Source organism: Cebus imitator, unplaced genomic scaffold (genome assembly GCF_001604975.1).
Source record: "Cebus imitator isolate Cc_AM_T3 unplaced genomic scaffold, Cebus_imitator-1.0 Scaffold414, whole genome shotgun sequence".
NCBI lineage: Eukaryota > Metazoa > Chordata > Mammalia > Primates > Cebidae > Cebus > Cebus imitator.
The window spans coordinates 1,320,088-1,341,715 of record NW_016107729.1 but is presented as its reverse complement, the minus strand read 5'-3'; the positions used below and the strand labels follow the sequence as shown (position 1 = coordinate 1,341,715).

At 36.7% G+C, this 21,628-nt stretch overlaps 1 protein-coding gene across 6 annotated transcripts in view; it reads right to left on the bottom strand.

Moving 5' to 3' along the window:
* CNOT2 (CCR4-NOT transcription complex subunit 2) overlaps window positions 1-18,874 on the bottom strand; it is a 106,729-nt gene extending 87,855 nt beyond the window's left edge. For 3 of the 6 annotated variants that reach the window (XM_037731619.1, XM_037731620.1, XM_017509290.2), the window contains exons 1-2: window positions 18,258-18,874; window positions 2,036-2,106 (exon numbers count right to left, since the gene is read on the bottom strand). The gene's annotated coding sequence lies outside the window, so the exon portion shown is untranslated. The remainder of the gene's footprint in view (window positions 1-2,035; window positions 2,107-18,257) is intronic. The other 3 variants (XM_017509293.2, XM_017509289.2, XM_037731621.1) reach the window with 3 other exon arrangements.
* Between the last annotated feature and the right edge of the window lie 2,754 nt (window positions 18,875-21,628).

Here is a 21,628-nt window from a genome sequence, read left to right as displayed (position 1 = left end):
AAAAAAAAAAAAAAGAAAAAGAAAACACAAAGTACTAAGAACAGGAATAAAACAGAGCACATTATTACCAATTTTGAAGGGTAGGCATAGCAAGGATTGAAGGACTAATAAGAGTGGAATACTAACAAATTAAGTAACTAAAGGAAAGGGACAAATTCTTACAAAGTCACCGACTAGTCAAGTTGACTTAGGATGAAACAGACAATCTGAATAGACCTACAACAAGTGAAGAGATTGCATTAGTAATTTAAAAACTTCCCATTTAAAAAAAAAAAAAAATCTCAAGCCCAGACAGCTTCACTGGTGAATTGTACCAAATATAAGAAAAATTGGTATCAATTCTTCACAAACTCTCCCAAAAGAGAGAAGAGTTTTGGAACCTGGAACATTTCCTAACTCATTTTACAATACCATTATTATCCAGGTAACATCATCAAAGAAATCTCAAGAAATGAAAACTACAGACTTATATATCCTATGAAAATAGACACGAAAATCCCCAACAAAATACTAGAAAACAAAATACAGCAAAATAGGGATTATACATGACCAGTTGGATTTAACCCAGAAATTCTAGAACTGTTCAACATCTAAAAACAAAACAGTGTAACACGGCATATTAGAAGAAACAACCACATGATCATCTCAAAAGATGCACCAAAAAAAGCATCTGAAAAAAATCTAACAGCCCTTTATAATAAAAGCACTCATAAACTAGAAATAGAAGGGAACATCCTCAAACTGATAAAAGGTATCCATGGGAAAAAAAGAAAAGGAAAAAAAAACCCACAGGTAATATACTTAATGGCGAAAGTCTAAATGCTTTCTTTATAAGATCAGGGATAATACAAGGTTGTCCACTAAACAGAACTGTCATTTCTATTCAACATGGTACTGAAGATTCTAGCCATCAAATTAGGCAAAAAAAATTAAAATTAAATGCATCCAGATTGGAAAAGAAGAAGCGAAACTACCTCTAACTGCAGATTACATGATCTCATATATAAGAAAATGCTAAAGAAGCCACTAAAATGAAGCAAAAACTGACAGAGAGAGAAATATCAATAACAGTAGTTGGGAGACTTTAATGCTCCATGTCGATAATGAATGCAACAACTAGATACAAGGTAAGCAAACTGGAGACTTGAAAATATAAAACAGATTACATAGCAGTTTAATACTTAAGATTTTATTAATAGATATGTTTTACAAAAATTAAGTAAACAAGTTGAACAAGGTTGCAGGGTACAAAATCAATATGCAAAAATTAATTACATTTCCATACAAAAACAATGAACAACCCAAAAATGAAATTAATAACTCCATTTCTGAAACATCCAAGAGAATAAAATACTTAGGAGTAAGTTTAACAAAAGAAATACAAAACATACCATAAAAACTATATAACATTCTTAAAAGAAAATTAAAGTCGGCCAGGCGTAGTGGCTTATGCCTATAATCCCGGAACTTTGGAAGGCCAAGGCAGGCAGATCACAAGGTCAGGAGATTGAGACCATCCTAGCCAACATGGTGAAGCCTTGTCTCTACTAAAAATACAAAAATTATCTGGGTGTAGTGGCACACGCCTGTAGTTCCAGGTACTCAGGAGGCTGAGGCAGGAGAATTGCTTGAACCTAGGAGGCGGAGGTTGCAGTGAGCCGGGATCACACCACTGCACTCCAGCCTGGGCAACAGGGCAAGCAAGACTCCATCTCAAAGAAAACAAATTCTATTCAGGTTCTCAATTGATAAAAAAAATAATAATAATTAAATAACTATATAAATAGAAAGACATCCCAAGTTCATAGATAAGAAGGCTTAACATGGTAATACTCCCCAAATTGATCTGTTTCAACACAATTCTATCAAAATTCCACCCGGCTTCTTTGGAGAAATTAGCAAGCTAATCCTAAAATTCATATGGAAATTCATGGAGCACATACTCAAAAAAGAAGAACAGAGTTAGAGGATTCTCAAAAATTCCTGTTTTCAAAATTGCAGACTGTAATCAAGGCATACTGGCATAAGGATAGACTTATCAATGAAACAGAATGGAGAGTCCAGAAATGAAGCTTTACATATAGTCGGTCATTTTAGAGAAGGGTACTAAGATAAATGAACAGAGAAACAGTCTTTTTAACAAATACTGAGCTCTAAATCATGCACATTTTTCACTATTATCTCATTATATAATCTATACATAAATTTAAGTCTAGCAACATACAAAATCTAGGAGACGTTTTAGCATCCTCATAATAAAGAAAAGCAGCAAAACTGTGGGGGAAAAGGATATTTATTATATGCATTCATTCAACAAACATGTTTCAAGTGCCAGTTAGAAAAGCAATAGCCAATAAAATAATATCTAACAGAAGTGAACAACTGATACACGTAAAAGTCATAAAATTATGCTGAGCAAAAAGACCACACAAAACAATGTAGTACTTACAAATCCATTTGTTCAAACCTCTAGATAAAAATCTCAAATATACTGACAGAAGGCAGATCTGTGGTTGCCTGGGCCATCACTGGGGTCTGCCTGGAATCAGTGAACTTCAGGGGTGATAGGAATGTTCTGTATCTGAATGATGGTGTTAAACAGGTGTAAAAATTTGTGAAAATTCATTTAAAAAGAACACTTAAATGGGTGCCTTGTATTATATGTAAACTTCCTTGACAAAGTTGATTTAAAAATAAGAATGGTATTAGTTCCTGTGGATATTAAAAAATAATGAGCCCTGCATGAAAACTCACCCTAGATCCACACAAAAACTAGGCCCAGTCTGAATTTCACTGTAAAACTGAAGGCCTCTGAAAGTGTGCTTGAACAAGGACAGTGCAATGAAAAAATCGGGAGGTTCTGAAGTCAAAGACATGACTTCGGATCTTAATTACCAGCTTACATGATCTTGAAGAAGTTATTTACCAGTTATATAGTAGAATCTTATTTTCTTAACTGTAAAATGGGGGGGGAAATCAACTAACCTCGTGTAACAACTGTGAAGAGTATACACAAAGTATCTTTTACTCTAAGTAAAACTTTCCTTATGGTAGCTTGGCAAAGTCTTTCCTCATTTGCCTCTGACCTTTTCTGTTATCTATCTACCATTCTCTTCCTTTCCCACTATACTCTAGCCACAAAGACTTCTTTGCAATTTTTTAATCTTAAGACATCAAGAATATGCCTCTCTCAGGTTATTTGTTCTTTGTTGTTGTCCTTTCCTGAAAGCCCTTTCTCCTGGATAAGCACAGGATTGCTCCCTCATCACAGGCTCACTCCTTGAGGGGAAATCAGTGACAAAGGACTTCCCTGACCAGCCTATTTAAATCTGCGCCTCTTACATACTCAACCATTTGTCAGACTATATGTATCTATATCTATATAGATTTTATTTTGTACACTGCTATATTCTCTTGGAATAGCACTTGGGGCATATAATAGGAGTTATATAAATATTGCCAAATTAATAAAAATGAGTAATAGAATCTAATACAATACCTAAATGTCACTTGTCTTTGCCTACTTCCCACAAGCAAAATACTCATTATTTTCAAATATATCCACAGATATCAAAGTGATTTTGAAGCCCTCCAGAAAACATAAGGTTAATAGTGAAAATACAATCTAATTTTAGCATTTAACATAACATTTTTTTTTTTTTTTTTTAAGACAGGGTTTCACCATGTTGGTCAGGCTGGTCTTGAATTCCCAACCTCAGGTGATCCACCCGCCTTGGCCTCCAAAGTGCTTGGATTACAGGCGTGAGCCACCACGCCTGGCTGGCCTACATAACATCTTAACCTACATTTTCAGTGTTGATACAGTAAATTAAATGAGGCAAAAATTCTTTTAAACTTTTTCACTGTAAGTTTATCCAGTTTAAACCTCTTGGAGATCAATTTTGATATGGTACTTCTATATATTAACCGTGTCTCATATTTTTGTGATATTATTTACTTTTTTACCCCAGGAAGTATGAAATAATGCTTGGGAAGGGACCAGAGACAGGACTCTAACATATTACTCTTATTTTGTCTTTATTCTTACTAGTAAGAATGAAAAACATAAACAGAAAATATGTGAAAATAGAAGTGAATATAAAAGATTCCCTCTTCAGAAAAGTCAAAAAATATGTTTTTTAAATTCTCAGTTTATAACTTTGAAATTCACAACTTTTTTTGACACAATCATACTCTGTATCAGTGACAGTAAATTATAAAGCACACAATTCACACAGAGCTGGAGAAGAATGTAAACTGGCACAGCTTTGCTGTGAGAGAAAAAAGCAACTGAACATTAAAAGTTTTGGAAGATAATCTTCCACATATCCAACATATTCACATTTGTTAGGCCCTGTATGAGGTTTCAAATATGCATTAATGAACAATACTGAACTTGGTCCTACTCATGATCTAGTGGTGGAATGAAAGACAGAATTTTTTAGCATAATAGCTAATTACGATACATGCTAGGGGAGAAGAGTCTACTTAAGACAAGGGTATTGGGGAAAGACGCTCTGAGAGTATCCTGAATACGTATCAGCTGTGCTAAAAGCTATACATATATTGTCATTTACTCCTTCTAACCTCTGAGGTAAGTGTCACTATGATACCTATTCTTACAGAGCGAATACTAAGGCTTGAAAAGTAATCTAAGGACACAGCAACTGGATAAGCATTGGAGCTGCTTGCCTCCAAAATTCACATACTCTGAAATGACTGTACTTATAAAAATTTCTTCTGAAGAAATAAATGTACAAACAAATCAGGTACAAGATTGCTCATCACAGTGCTATTTATAAAAGTAAAAAAATCAAAATAAAATGTTCAATCATAAACAATCACTAAATCAGTTAGTTATGCTTTGGCCATTAAGAATCCTGTTTTGGATAAATATATGGCACTGGAAAATGCTTTTGGTGTCAATTTTTTGTTTGTTTTCAATACAGGCTACAAATTGGCAAGTATACTTCAATTTCTTCATCACAAAAATGCAAACTTTCATGGATGTCTCTTGAGTGGCTTTCCCCCCCTCTTTTCTACGCTCTCCTGCATTTACACATCCCTCTATATTACCTTAATAATCAGAAAAATGAGAGACTGTAGAGCTTACAAACACACACATACAAAGGAAACGACGATGTTTGCCTCAGTTAACAACAGTTCTCTAAGTTGTAGGCTTGGAACTGGTTTTTCTTCTTTCACTAATCTTTCTTTTCCACCTTTTCTATAATAAGCATATGCTATTACTACTTTTTTACCACAAGTCTCCTTCAGGAGAACCTCACAATTTATTCATTTTATGTAAGAATTTAAAAACGAATAAATAACAGTATTACTTCCTTGGTATTCTGTAATAATATATATCAATATACAACAATCCAAAATTACAAAACAGATAAGTTATAGAGAAATTGTTTCCATTGCAAAAGAATCTTCCCTTTAAAAAAAATTTACCTCAGAATTCCAAGCTGAAGTTCCCAAAGTATATAAAAACTTTGCAAATCATTAATTTGAATCACATGTTCAAAAGCAAAGGAACTTAAATATTCTTTTTCTGAGCCAATTGATAAATCAGAAACTATTTTGAAATAGTGTTAAGTAACAGAAAAGCAAAACTATATCTGCCATGTCTTGACATTTCAGCATGCACATTTTTTTTCAAGGTTCGCATATACAATTAAAAATAAAAGTCTTTTAATCATATAGTTTAGGATATAAACTATTCTGAGGAACGAATTCCCTAATTCCTTTTAGTTAATTCCAGTGAATTAAGCAAAGACTCTTGGATATTGAAAACTTTTCTAAAGTGTGGTAATAATCTTCCAAGAATAGTAAACATAACAGAGTTAACCGAATATCTGATGCCTGAGTATACCGCTGTGCCTGACAATTATTAAAAGTATCAAAATTATAGTCATATCTTGACCAGAATCTGTAGATCTTCTAGAAGTTCATGTTTTATATTACTTTTATAAATAAGTTCTAGACATGAGTTTTTTAAAATGGAGGAGCAAAGTAACTGAGGATTTAGGATAGCTGTATTCCCGTTTCTAGAATTTTAGTTTGTTTTTAGAAGAAAAAAGTATTTTGCTTGCAAGTGGCTTTATTACAGTGTAAGACTAAATAATCAGCAGACCTAATAACACTTAATGTCAGTAACTAGATTTTACAAGGATGACAGTAAAAAGCAATGCCTTTTCCTACAATGCACAACAATCATTTTCCAAATTCATCACTCTGTGATTCACTTTCTTTACTTTGCTACTGCAGCTAGTTAGTACTATTCTCCTTGCCTTATATGGTATTTACTTTTAATGCTTCAAAAGGCTCAGTACCCAAGAGAGCTTACAGATTTAAGGGAGAAAGAACAGTGTAAGTTATTCATACACATTATATGCACAAGAATACACAAGTTTCAAACTATTGCACTGACATTCCCAATGCTCTAATTATAAATTACAAATGAATTTCAAAAAACAGACACGATGTCCACAAAAAACTGACACGATGTCCATGCTTGGCTAACAATGACAAAGAAAAAGGACACAAATACAGTTACAAAAATGGGAATAGCTCAAAGATTATGATTATCTTTTACCCCAATGAAACAGGAGTTAAGATGAAGTAAATTTTCTGCTATAAATACATACAGAAAGCATCAGGACTTCAGCATGCAAAAACATTCAATTAACTGGCCTGCTATGATGAACACAGCAGAATCATTTTTTACCACTCCCACAATCTCTCCAAACTCCCCTCTGCTAAAGTTCAATAAGCCAGTTTTGTTTTATTATTATTGTTTTGTTTTTTGAGATGGAGTCTTGCTCTGTCACCCAGGCTGGTGCAGAAGTGGCATGATCTCAACTCACTGCAACCTCCACCTCTGGGGTTCAAGTGATTCTCCTGCCTCAGCCTCCCAAATAGCTGGAATTAGAGGCATGTGCCACCATACCCAGCTAATTTTTTGTATTTTTAGTAGAGACAGGGTTTCTCCATGTTGGCCAGGCTGGTCTTCCTAACCTCAAGTGATCCACCCGCCTCGGTCTCCCAAAGTGCTGGGATTACTGGAGTGAGCTACTGCAAATGGGCTGATAAGCCAGATATTTAAATAAAAATGCATAAAGGGCAAAGCACCCAAATGCAGCAGCATCACAAGATAAAAACAAATGAATCATTCAATCAATCACACAACTTAAAAAACTACAGTAGTCATCCCTTTATCCGCGGTTTCTTCTTTGGTTTCAGTTATTCATGGTGAACCACAGTCCAAATATTACACGGAAAATTCCAAAAATAATTCATGCATTTTAAATTGAGCACCATTCTGAGGAGTGTGATGAAATTTTGTGCCATCCCGCTCCATCCTACCTGTGACATGATATCCTTGCTACATATGCTACCCACCTCTTAGTCACGTTAGTAACTATCTTGGTTATCAGACTGACAGATCACAAGTACAAGTACAATACAAGAGGTTTTGAGAGATCACATTCACTTTTTTACAGTATACAATCGTTCTATTTTATTATTAGCTATTGTTGTTCATCTCTTTTTGTACTTAATTTACAAGTTTAACTTTATCATGGTACGTATGTATGGGAGGGGAATAGTACATATAGGATTCATTGCTATCTGTGGTTTCAGGCATTCACTGGGTTCTTAGAACATATTTCCACTTGAATTAAGGGGAGACTACTATACTGGTTTTATTACAATAACTAATAATCAGGAATAATTATCATACTTTCACATGCTCTATAATCACTTTTGCTTTCATTATCTCAGTTGTCATCAGCAACAGTGGGAGGTATAAATTATTAAACAGCTGAGGCTCTTCAATACTAATTGATTTGTCCAGGCTCACAGCTAATAAATTCATAGAGCCCAGGCTAGAACCCATTTTCTGAATCCAAGTGTAAAAGTCTTTGCAAAATAATATACTATCTCTTCATTAAAGATGAACACGTGCTCAACGATACATTTCTCAACTTTCAAAAAATAAATGATAGGTGCTAAGTGTTTCCTCTGAACTTCCAGGATTTTTGCGGTATTTGTTCTACATAAAGGAAAACGCATGGGAACCAACACCAATAAATACCGACTGTCAGCATTTTTACAGGATATTTAAACCCACTAAATACACTTACAAGAAGATATTTTATGCATTTTAAGGAAGAAACCAGGCATAGAGGAAAAAACTACTACAGGTAACTAACTCTATATTAGTCAGGTTGTAAAAAGTAGACACTGGTCTGTCTGAATCCTAACCCATTAGATTTACTCCACTTAACAATTATTAAATGCCTATTATGTGCCCTGCACTTTGCCAAGTGCTGCAGATAGAGCAATGTGAAGATTTACTTATGTTACACAAAATAATACATATCTTACTTCACAGAAGGTCATCTAAACAAAATTCCTGGTAGGAATAACATGTTTAGACTCTAAGAGCAAGACTGCATGCTTGTTTACATTTACAAATCTGATACAAAAAAGAGTATAGTGCAGTCTATGAAATAAACTGTGGCTAATTCTCCTATGCCTCAGAAGCTCCTTTTTTTTTTTTGGAGATGGAGTCTTGCTCTGTCACCCAGGCTGGAGTACAGTGGCTCCATCTTGGCTCACTGCAACTTCCACCTCCCAAGCTCAAGCAATTCTCCTGTCTCAGCCTCCCCAGTAACTGTGATTATAGGCGCCCACCACCACGTCCAGCTAATTTTTGTATTTTTAGTAGAGACGAGGTTTTACCATGTTGTCCGGGCTGGTCTTGAATTCTCAAATCCTCGGGTAATCCACCGGCCTCAGTCCCCCAAAGTGCTGGGATTACAGGCGTGAGCCACCGCACCCGGCCAGAAGCTCCTCTTTAACCTAACAAGTCCCACTTCAAAATGAAAACAAAAAACCCACAAAAACCTTTAATCCGTACATCAATCCTACTGGGTAAGTACTGTTATTATCTACATTTTTCTTTTTATCTATATTTTTCAAATGAGGAAACTAAAGTACAGGGAGGATAAATCACATAGCTAATTGAAAACAGTAGAACGGTGATTCCATTTCAGGCTGATTAGCTCCAGACATTATGAACATCATGTAAAATTCCAGCATAATATAACTCTTTTTAACAGCAGATAGATCGGCTCCATTTTACTCAGTCAAAAGTGAACTAGGGCCAGGCACGGTGGCTCACGCCTGTAATCCCAGCACTCTGAGAGGCCAAGGCGGGTGGATCACGAGGTCAAGAGATCGAGACCATTCGGTCAACACGGTGAAACCCCGTCTCTACTAAAAATACAAAAAAATTAGCTGGGCATGGTGGCGGGTGCCTGTAATCCCAGCTACTCAGGAGGCTGAGGCAGGAGAATTGCCTGAACCCAGGAGGCGGAGGTTGCGGTGAGCCGAGATCGCGCCATTGCACTCCAGCCTGGGTAATAAGAGCGAAACTCCGTCTCAAAAAAAAAAAAAAAAAAAATGAACTAAATCAATAATTAGGCAACGTGGGCAGCTCTAAATCACCATAGTTGAACCATTAACTTCTGCTATGATAAAACAGTATATAATGCATACAATAAAAGCAATAATTTAGGCCAGTAATCCCAGCACTTTGGGAAGATGAAGCAGGCGGATGGCTTGAGCACAGGAGCTCAAGACCACCCTGGGCAACATGGAGGAACCCTGCCTCTACAAAAGATACAACAATTAGCTGAGCATGGTGGTACAGGCCTGTAGTCCCAGCTACATAGGAGGCTCAGGTGGGAGGTTTGATTAAGCCCAGGAAGTCAGGACTGCAGGGCACCATGATCATGCTACTGCATTCCAGTCTGGGTGACAAAGCAAAACCTGTCTCAAAACAAAAACAAAAATAAAAATAAAACAAAGTAACAATTTGCTGAAACGACATTCTCAGAGAAGCAATTCTTTTTATTTAAAAATATTCATTTAGGATTTGTTTTTGCATGTCAGAATTAATAATGCTAGCAAACTAATATAAGCAAGCACTATGTATAGTATTTCAGTAACACACAAACACATATCATAGCATTGTAAAATAAGCATTTCTAGTAATATAACATAAATATCAGCCCCTACATAGTGATTTTATCACTGATTTAGATTTTCTTGGTATTATTCCAATTTATCCAAGTAATGTTAAATCTCATACCTACACATTAAATCAGATGGTAATACTCAAACTTTGCCCCAAAACTTATGAAACAAATTACATCCCAGTAATGGGAAAAACCTTGAACAGTAGGCATTCCTTTATAGGTATGACAAACAAGTTATCTAAAAGAAACAAACTACAGAGTTTCAAAGTCATACAGTTCTTAACAAATAAAAATCCTGCTTATATGAACACAAAGTGCTCACTTTGCTTAATGGAAACTTTCAAAAATGTCACAAATATACTACACCATTAAGCTTATAATTTTAATTATAAATCGACTGTGGAATCTAAACCTTTCCCTGAAGCATGAATCTGTTTATCAATCTCACTAGCTTCTGTTGTTTTTCCCCAAAGGTTAATAGTTCCCTCATCATGTAAAAGATAAGACCTCTCATGGCTACTTCATTCCCTCAACTGACTTCTCCTCTGAGGTCCCAGAATTCCATCAAGAGCTATGGAGGATTACCAGCACCATTCTCCAAATCCAGCATATTTTCCCAGAATTTGTACATTTCCAATGCTGATTCCCTACCTTACCTCACCTAGTTAACTCCAAATCACCCTTCCGAACCCAGTTCACATATCACCTCCTTGAAGCCAACTCATTAACTCCCTGAAACAAGGTTACTACACTCTAGAATGTTTCTACAGTACGACAAAAGTTTAACTTGAGGAATTATGCAGTACAACTCTAATAGTACACAGCAAAAAGTAACATTTATTGGACTGTACAAGGAAATCTAATCAAATATGAGAATCATTACTAATTAATTTCTAAGAAAAGTATAGGTTTTATTATTCTACATCAACACAGGAATTAAGGAAAGTTTTCAGTTTGCTTACCTATGTAATTTTCCAGTACTCCAGAAAGACCGCCCCCCAAACCCCACATTTCATCTGATGTAGAAAACAATTTCAAGGCACCTTAATAAAAAATAATCCCTCTTCCCTATTGCTGTTTATAAAACTTATTACAGATTACTGGGTCTGCCACAATATTTTCAGAAGTTGAAAGACACAGATTATTATGCTTTAATCATCTCTTTTCCCCTTTAGAGCTTACCCCTATCTATGCAGAAAGCATTGTTTATGAAGTTTCTTATCTTCAAACATGCAAAACCCGACCCTATCTCAGGACCTTCTATTCCTTCCGCCTGGAAAATCATTCAACCACATTTTTGCACAGCTTTCTCCTTTTTCAGTTTCTGCTCAAATGATACCTCCACAGAAGTCTTCTCCCATCATCCTACTTAATCTTTTTTTTTTTCATTTCTAATCAATTGCTGTACCTTTATCCCCTTTTATTTTTTCATAACAATTACCACTACCCTCAAATTATGTATGTTTATTTGTTTACTGTCTGTCTCCTCCTCCAGAATGTTAGATTAATGAAGATGGAGACTTGTCTTGATCACCATCATATATTCAACACCTATAACAATGTCAAGCAGAAATTAAATAGTGAAATTACTAAAAGATTTACTTGAAAACATCTAGAGTGCTAACATATAACCAGCAGAGCCTAAACTTTAAATTTAATTTAATAAACAATTTCTATCCAAATACTACTGAAAAACAGCTAAATTCTATGAATTTTGCATGTGCAGGGAATAGAAAAAGCCTTAATTTTTAAAATACACAGAATTCTACTGTTGCAAGGGACTTTGGTGATCAAGCATGGGGGTTTTCAAACTATGCTCTGAAACACCTTAGTGTTTCATTAATTTGTGCTTCACAAATTCATTTAAGCATTGGATTACAATCTTTTTACACACATACATCCATTTTAAGATGAGTGATATACACATATAAGTGCATAGTATACCAAACTTAAACACTTTAAAGACAATCTCAGCTGTCAGGTTTTGCTGCAGACCTCAAATAAAGTTGAGCGTAAAGCGTAACATACCTAGAATTTCTCATAAGCAAGCATAGATTAAAAAGGTTATGGCTTCAATTTTTTTTTTCTAATTTCAGGCCAGAAATGCTCAGTCTCATAAAAACAACACCCCTAAAGCACTACTTTGTGCAGCAATCTGTTCAGCATATGCTCACCTCAGAATAATGGTGCAATAATATGTAAAATGTGGCATCAATGATTTATTACCTATTCTCATTATAATATAGTATTCTCACTTCTGAGTTTTTACTGTTTCTCAATGAATGCTCATAATTTTTAAAAATATGAGCAGCTGTTGGATACTGCCAGAAAGTCAAGCTTGAAACAAAAATTTCCTACTGTTGCTTCTCTTTCAAACTTCTATATAAATTTGATTAAATATCCAGGATCTGCAAGATGATCAGATGTAAATGAAAACAAATCTTCCATTAATACCTATTTGATTTAATAAATCAGGATTTTCTCTATAAAGCAGCACTAAAATAAATGGAAAAGAAACTAGATTCTGAGTCCAGTCTGAAGATGAGAATGGGCTTCACAATTCCCAACTTATAATTTTCATATTGAACAAAATAGTTTGATCTGTTTATAAACATATTGTTTTAAACTTATTTTAAATAATATACATATAATTAACATAATGTACATAAAAGTCCTCTCTGCAAGCTGTAAAACATTTTTAAAATATTAAGTAGCAAAGCCAAAAGTAGTCAGGTGCTTGGAATGACATAGTAAACTTACTATTATTATTTTACTGACCTATGAATGATTCTTACAAGCAGAAAACTAAATACAAAATTTGTATGCAGGATAAGCATAATTTACAATGTAGAAAGTAACACAAAAGCACATTCTTGCCAGATATGACACAAAACCAAATGTTCCTCTCCCAAACACACTGTGTTACATTATCAGTCATTACATTTTGTCCAGATGCTAATACAAACTAGACTTGTTTCAACATCCAAATATACAAATGGAAAAGTAGTATATCGACGTTTGAAAAACAAGCAACTCTACTCAATTGCCAGGACATATAATTTTCTCTCTCATTTTATCATTCCTTGGCATAAGGAAAGACATTTTCCATTCAGAAAAGGCAGAGAAAGGATTGGTGTTCTGAGCATTGGATCAAATTTCCTCTTAAAAAATATACACTATCTTTAGTAGCTCTTAGTCTTTAAAAAGTCTCTGGAACAAATAGAGGCAATTAAGACATAATATTCCTAAAATCATTATCAACATTAGCATATCTACTAAAATATAATTCTGGGAGTCATCTATCCTGTTCTGATTTCTGTATCTCTATAGTGGGCACAAAACTGGCTCACCATCTCTTAAACCTTTAAAAGCCAGACGTTTCTCAAAATTAGTTTCAGATTTCAGAAAAATAAAATAGTATATGTATCATATGTGATGTAACACCCGCCAATGGCAATACCTGCAATTAAACATGTGAATATTTCCGTATGTGGTAAAAATCCAAATGTGGGAAAATTAGATTAAGAAAATCAGATTCACAGGTATAATTCCAGTTGATATTTTCTCACCTCACTTACTCTAAAAAAAAAACAAAAAAAGAAAGAAAGAAAGAAAGAAAAAAGAAAAACACAAATGATCAACTTTCAGAGCTTTTTAAATTTTGGACCTCCAATAAGATTTTCCATAAGGACAACAATAGTATTCAAACTACAGAAATCCTGCCTTCTACTGATGGGCCACTCATTAAGAGGAAAACGGTGAGAAAAACAAAATCTAACTTCAGAAAACCCAAATCTAATAGGAACTCACGGGTACGTACTGGTAAACATGTTACCTTGTAAAGACAAATACAAAATACCTCCTTCAAATAATGGCCATAACCATACAAAATACAGTGAGAAATACAGACCTAAACATACTGCCAGAAGCAAAACAGGATATTAACCACTCTATTATTAACATCCTTCCCTTAATTCCATACTAACTCTGCATACAGTTCTCTAAGAAGCTAGTTACGTATTTTTCCATTTGCAATTAAGAAGCAAAACTGTAAGAAAGGATTCAAGGAAGTGAAGGAATACAGATTGCCATTCTCCCCACCACTTTTCCAATCTGTTGCTTCAGATCTGTGCAGTGTGAAACATCACTCTAACAACACTGTCAAATGACAACCTGGCAAGAGTTCAGTTTAATAGATACGTATTGAGGATCTACTAGGTATTATGCACTATAGAAAGCATTAGAAATGTAAACATAAACAAGGCAAAGCCCTACCTCTCAGGTGCTCACAATCCAGATGGACACTGAATTACAATACAGTATGACATTCTATAATAGCAGTTTGAAGAATAAAAAGCAATACAGCAGAAGGATTTCGGGAGTCAGGAAAGATTTATGAAGAAAGTGATACCAAAGAGGACTATGGAAGAAGTTCATCAAACAACAGAGAAGTGACAGATAACTAAAACAAGCACATACAACCCCCACACATACATCCAATAACATACACACAAATAAAAATAAGAAAAGGAAAAATTTTCAAGGTTAAGTGGCAAATAGTCCAAAATAGCTAACTATATCTAAGCGGACTTAGATCCTGAGTCTAAGCATATATAAAACACTAAAGTGCCCAGAAAAGGAAAAAATTCCCTTTTTTTTTCTAAATAATTCACTTTTTTGTATTTCCATATTATATGTCATGAGCTCTTGACAAAAAGCAAATACTGTAAACTGTTTTATTACTTTACAATGCAGCACACCCCCCCAAGTGATACACCAACAGATACCAACAGATTTGCATGTGTATTTCAGAGAACAAGCTGTCAGAAAACACAGTATGAATTCTATTTCCAGGGCATTCCTAACAGTATAGGCAAAGTAAATAAATGAAAAACCACATCAGCATGATTTGTCACAAGAGTTGAATTATAAAATAGAAATCAAAGGATGTCAAACATAAAAACTAAAGAAATAAAACCCTAATTTTCATTCCACTTCAAGGCAAACTTTCTACAATGACATAAATATCAATTTTAGTATAGCTCTTTTCAAAATAGCTAGTCTAAGTCACAGTGAAATTCAATCCCTTTAAGTATCATAGGTAGAAACTACTCTTAGGAAGAACAGTAACCTGTATCATCAAGCAGAGTAAATTCTACCATAGCACTAGATCCCTTAATTAACACTATGTAATTCCACTCAAACATTACAGGACAAGTCATATTAACTCTGCCCATGAACTCCCCTACCTGGTACCTCAGATCTTTTACCTCTTTGTGTTACAAAATCTACTACAGATCCAGGTAACAAATAACATAAATGTTTGGTAGTATCTTTTCCTGAGATGTCAGGAAAAGATATCACTATTTGCATAAATTGTCCTCAAACACCTATTCCAGCAAGCACATGGTATTGTTAGTTTGCTTTCAAATATGTGATCCTAACAGAATGAACTTTCTACAGTTACAAATTTTAACTAAAAACCAGCTATTTAATACTGCTTTTAAAGAGCAAGAAAATAAATCATAAACTAACTTCTTTCACTAGCCTATTAAGGCTTACTCATTATTTCATATATATATGTGAGGCATAAATTTTCCTTATATTATCAGAAAATCTTATTAATTAAGTCTGTCACTAGAAAAGATAAAACTACAACTTATACCGGTTGTAAAAAAATTCTGCAATGGTCTTTCAAAATATAGGTACTTTTAATACCAATGTCTAATAAAGGAATACAAACGAGAATTGGGTTAGAAGCACTTCTAATAATGTCTATTCATACACCTGAAATTTTTATTTACTTTTGAACAAAAAATTTTCAGGTTATAATAACCATAAAGCATCTCTGAAAAATCAGAAAGTTAAACATCCAAAGTTATAAAGCAAAACAAAGGTAATTAGTTCTTGTAGGGAGGTATACAGGAAGTTGTATCATTCTGAGCTGTTTTTTGTTTTTTTGTCCAGCATCATAAGATAAGCCACATTCTAAGTTTTATCTTCAAGATCAGGTACTTCTCCGACAAAAGGGATATAAATCACTCACACACATGCATTTTGCCCTCATTTTTTCCAGCATATAAAGTATTATAGAAACTGAAAAATTGTATAGGCTGTACTTGTTGGTTGGTTAAACAAACAGGCAATTCTCATTCCTTTAGATAAGATTAGTTTGCAGATATCTCTACACTGTATACTTAGAAAAGGATTCCTGCCCGCAGATGTTTACATTGACTTATTTGTATTGATGAAGCACTAATCAAGATGGAAAAAAGTTTAGTAGAGTTTCTCACTTCCTCTCTAAAACACAAAGTATTCACAAAAATTATTACAATTCAAGCTCTCAAAGTACGAGAGAAAAGTGCCTTTTTTTTTTTTTAACAATTATATAAGGATCTTACAAAGTCAAGAAATAAGTGAGTAGAGTGGAAAGTGTTTTGTCTTTAAGTGTATTTTGTATTTTTCTTTAGATTTAATATTACAAAAGAACTACAATCTAAGCAAATTCAACATACAGAGCTTACTAATTATCTTGGTCCATTATAAAACATTTCAATGAACTAGGATATAAACACTTAACCATTTCAGTCCACCATGATTCTTAGTTAACCCTTTCAATCTGCGATAGTTACCTTACAAAATTGTAAGAGATGTATTCATTGATGTTTGGAAAGAACTGTTGTCAAGTATACCAAGTATTTCCAAACTCAACATAAAGCTTGTATATAAATGGATGCTTTAAAATTTCTATCTCATCCCCCACCCCATACTTTATCCTCTCCACTTATATTGCTTCAAAAGGCAAATCAAGAATTACACTTATGATTCTGAGCTCTAAAAATTCCTATTAGCAAGCATGACACAAACTGTGTTCAATTTTGAACCTTAAATTCAAGTATGGCCTCCCTCGTTAACTGACTACTTTTTACCATTCTGCCCAGAATCTAAGGGTTCAAATCAGTGTACTTAATCATGAGGAACTGCTCAAATGATTTTAAAAGGATTGGGATTCTCTGACCAAGAGTTTTATGAAAATGAAACAAAATATGTTGCACTTAGTCTTCCGGATGTTGAAAAGTGAAGATGTCTCCAAGGAGTCGAAGGAAGTTGATGTTTAGGTTCCTTCTGAGAGGGTGGTACCCTTATGTAAGACTTTTGTGGTGGTAATACCGTATCTACAGGCCTGGACTAAATACAAAGTCTAAAACCCTGGAAATACTTTGTATAAAAGAAAACTACAATTCGCTTTTGCTAAGGACCACAGTTACCAAGAGTTATCAGCTTTCTCCCGGACAGACAACAGTGCCTCAATTAACAACTACAAAGGCCTCTTTTAACCCGACCCTTTTCTTCTGTTAAACTTTTAAGCGAGACGTACGACAGCGAAAGGTGGAGAGGCCCCTGCGGAAGTACAAACCTAGGGCTTGCAACTTCACAGACAGAAGCGTCTGTGGTTCCTCCGCCACCCCAGGACCATCCGGACCCAGTCTACAACACTACGGAAGCTTCACCTTCCCGGTGCGGTGGCAAAGGCAGCATCGCAGTTGCATTCCTTCTCCCTCCACCATGCACAGCCTTCGGTATCCCAGGGCCTGCAGGCTCCAGACACCCGTTAGCCAGTCCAGTGTCCCCCATCTGACACTTACACTAACAGAAATACACATAATTGGCAGATGATATACGTGTATTGAGAGAATGTAAAAAACCAGAGACAGCACCAGCTGCTGGGAAAGCGGCAGAGCCGTCTAAAGGGGGCTCGAGCTCCTCGGCCACGGCCGCTGCCGCCTTCTCTTCTTCCCCAGGAAGCAGCGCGGCAGCAGAGGCTCCTCGCGCTGGCGGGAGCCTGGGGGAGTGGAGTCTGGGAAAGCCCCGCCACTCGCGGATGGGACCGGGCCTAGGATCTGAAGCTGCTGCTGCAGCGGCCCGAGTACAGCGACGCTTTACGTCCCGTCCACCACCACCCCCATACACACCCCCTCCCTCCCTCCACCACCGCCACCCCCCCTCCCCGCCCGCTCCGCTCTCCCTCTCTCGATTGGAGCCGAGACAAAAGCAACGGGAAGCGGCGGGCCGGGACGCTACCGGCGGACCCCGGGCGCGACCGGACCGGCCCCGGGACACTCCCCAGCCTTGCGGGCGCCCCGAATCCGCCGCCCCCGCCGCACGCCCCGCTGCCAGACTTCCGAAAATTTACCAAAAACTCACCGCATGAATTTTCTTGTCCCGCGGATCCAAGATGGCGACGTATCCACCGCGAAGGCTGCTGGGAGCAAGACCTTTACCCTCTGACCGCCGCCGTGACCCCCGTCGCTCCGGCTTCCCTCCAGGCGGCGGCGGAAGGTGGGAGCGGCGATTGCAAAGCTGACAGCGGTGGGATGGGTAGGCTGCTTCCAGCGCGCTTGTAACAAGGTGAGGAGAGGCACTACACTCCTCTACCGCCCTCACTGCTGTTCCGTCTTGTCTCCCACCGATTCACAGGGAGGTTCGCTGCTCCACCGCAGCCGTTACCTAGAGCGGGGCTTTTGCGGCCGCTTCCGTTTGACTGAGGCCAGGTTGCTTCGCACAGGGCTCTGGCCCTGGGTCCGAGGGGAACCGCGGGGTCCAGGGGCGATGAATGGTGAGGTGGCGTCGTCCGCCCTCCCCGGGGACGCTGAGCGTGTTCGTGTTTGTGTTTGTGTTGGACACCCCGCCCCCGCACGTCCGTCGCCTCACTCCTCCCCTCTTCACTCCCGCCACCTGGAGCGAATCTGACCGCGTCCCTGTTTCCCCGCTCAGCTGCCGCAACCTCCGGAGAGTGTGCGCGTACTTCAGGGACCGGCAGCACGTCACCGTCACCTCCTGAGTAGTGAGTTCTCCTCTGGTGAAACTACTGGTGTATTTACTCATCATCCCCACCTTTTTTTTTTTCAACCTGATAGGAGGAAGTATATAATGGAGAGCAGGTTTTTAAAGCACTGTCCTGTGAACTTGCTCTAGCCAAATTAGGTTTATAGCACTTTCTCTGACTCTCATTCCCCCCAGTCCCCACATAAACCTAAGTGACCATCTTGGGCATCCGCAAGACCGTTTGAAATTATTGTGGCTTGGGTGGAAACTTAAAGGAGTGAAATATCTGCCTTCCAGAAAAATCGTCGTTCAAAGTAAAATTAAACTTGTTTTCGTTGCAATAATTCCCCTTTATTCCTTTGTATATCTGTAAGCTCTTCACCTTTTTTTGTAATTACTAGACATTTTGGACTTAAAAAGAGCCTCTGCATGTGTGTTTTGGAATTGTGTAGTTTCATAATGTGATAATTATTCCTATTTGAGTAATTCATGTAAAGTTAATTTGAAATAAAATTTCTACTTCCCTTGATTGTTTCTTTTAAAAAGTCACCTTTTCCTCACAAAAGAATCACTGTAATCCAATTTAAATTTATCATTTGAGGGTCAAAAGCAAGAAATAGCAAGAAACACAAGCATACCGTAAAACCGTCATGTTTTTGAAGGTAAGGTGTTTTGACATATCAGCAGACATTGGATTTATTTCAACTCCTAATGGTGCTGGTGCAGATATAAAATGTTATGCTTGGTTATTCATTTCATCAAACATTCTACTTCACTGTTTTTTTCCCTTCAGGAAAATTCGAGAAGGAACAACACATTTGTGTCCTTTCCTTCCTTTCTCCCCGTCTTACCCAAATAGTTCCTTCCTCCTCCTGCTTTCTCTTCCTCACATGTTAACATCTACAAACATAAGATGGTGTGTTAAAAGATTGGATATGCTTCTATGGAAATGACTTCCAGAGGGTATAAGTCTGATTTGAGAGCTTTATTACCTTGAGTATTTTACTGGAAGAGATAGAACAACATTCATAATTAATGTGTGGGTTAGGAGAAAATACACTGATAACTATTATTTCAGTATTTCATACTGAGCACTGTTTGTTTAGGATGAATTCACTTTAAGCCATGTTGAAGAACAAGCCTTTAATTGTCCCATTATTAGTGCCAAATCTATTATAAATTTGTTAAAATTTGTTTAATACCTCCCTTAGAGGGTATTTTAGGTATTTAATGAGCTAGCATTTGTTAAAGGCTTATATTTATGACTTTCTAGTAAGAACTCAATAAATGGTATATTTTTTAAATTGTCCTGTTGCATCAAAAACTTCATCTTTGTTGGTAATGTTAATCAAGTTTGCCCATTTGGTAGTTTTTTTTTTTTTTTTTTAACTACACTTTGATAGATTTTCTTACTTTTACCTGAAAAGTACTCCACACTAATAGGTACATGTCATGTGTCTTTTCAAAATATGCATTATGTTAAATTCTCTGTACACTTTATGTAAAAATTACAGACTTTGAGGAAAAAAATTACCTATTAAGGGAAAAATGAGTTTGTGTATAACTTGTAGAAGAAGGAGGCCACCCATATTTAGGAAAGTATGGATAGTACTGAAAATTTTGTCATGGCAAAGGATAAAAAGGACAGGCTTCTCTAATGTTTCCAAAACATTTGAATCCCCTTTGTTCACTCTCTAAATCCGTTGCTCCTTTAGTTTTCCTGATTTTCATAAATAGTACCACCATTCACTTACTTGCTTCGACATAAAACTTGGAATTTTCTGTGATTCTTCACACTCCTACAACTCATCAAACAGTAGCATCCATTCTTCCTCACAATTATATTCCGAATTAAGCTACTTATCACCTCCACTACTGCAATCTTTGAGAGCCACCATTGCCTCTTGGTGGACCACAGCAATATCCATAGTAGCTGCCTTCACTTTCTCTCTGTACTCTCATGAAAATTTTCTCATTCAAACCATTCTCTGAATACCAAACAAAGTGATCCTTTAAAAAAATGTTACTAGGTTATGTCACTCACTCCCTTGTTTAAAACCCTCCAATAGTGGCCAGGTGTGGTGGCTCGCGCCTGTAATCCCAGCACTTTGGGAGCCTGAGGTGGGCGGATCACGAGGTCAGGAGATCGACATCATCCTGGCCAACATGGTGAAACACGGTTTCTACTAAAAATACAAAAAAAAAAAAAAAAAAACCAATCTCTAAAAAATAAAAAAAAAAAAAAAAAAAAAAAAAAAAAAAAAAATTAGCTGGGCATAGTGGTGCACACCTGTAGTCCCAACTACTCAGGAGGCTGAGGCAGGAGAATCGCTTGAATCTGGGAGGTAGAGGTAGAGGTTGCAGTGAGCCGAGAGCGAGCCACTGAACTCCAGCCTAGTGACAGAGCGAGACTCCGTCTCAAAAAAAAAAGCCCTCGGATAGCTTCCTTATGCACACAGAATGAAATCTAAATTCCTTATCATGGCCTTCAAGACTGCATAATCCGGCTCTTGCTCACTTCTCCAACTTCCCGGGAAGCAGCACGGGAAGTTGTTCTCACCCTTCTCACTGGCCTCCTTCCTGTCGTGTACTGAGCTCTTTCTAGTCTGTAGCAGAGCCTGGTAGTTGTCCCCAAAAACTTCTCCATTTTATTCATAGTAATAGACATGGATACCATAAACAAAGACTATATTTTCCAGCCTTCCTTGTAGCCATGTAATAGGGCTGGCTGATGGGATATAAGCAATAGA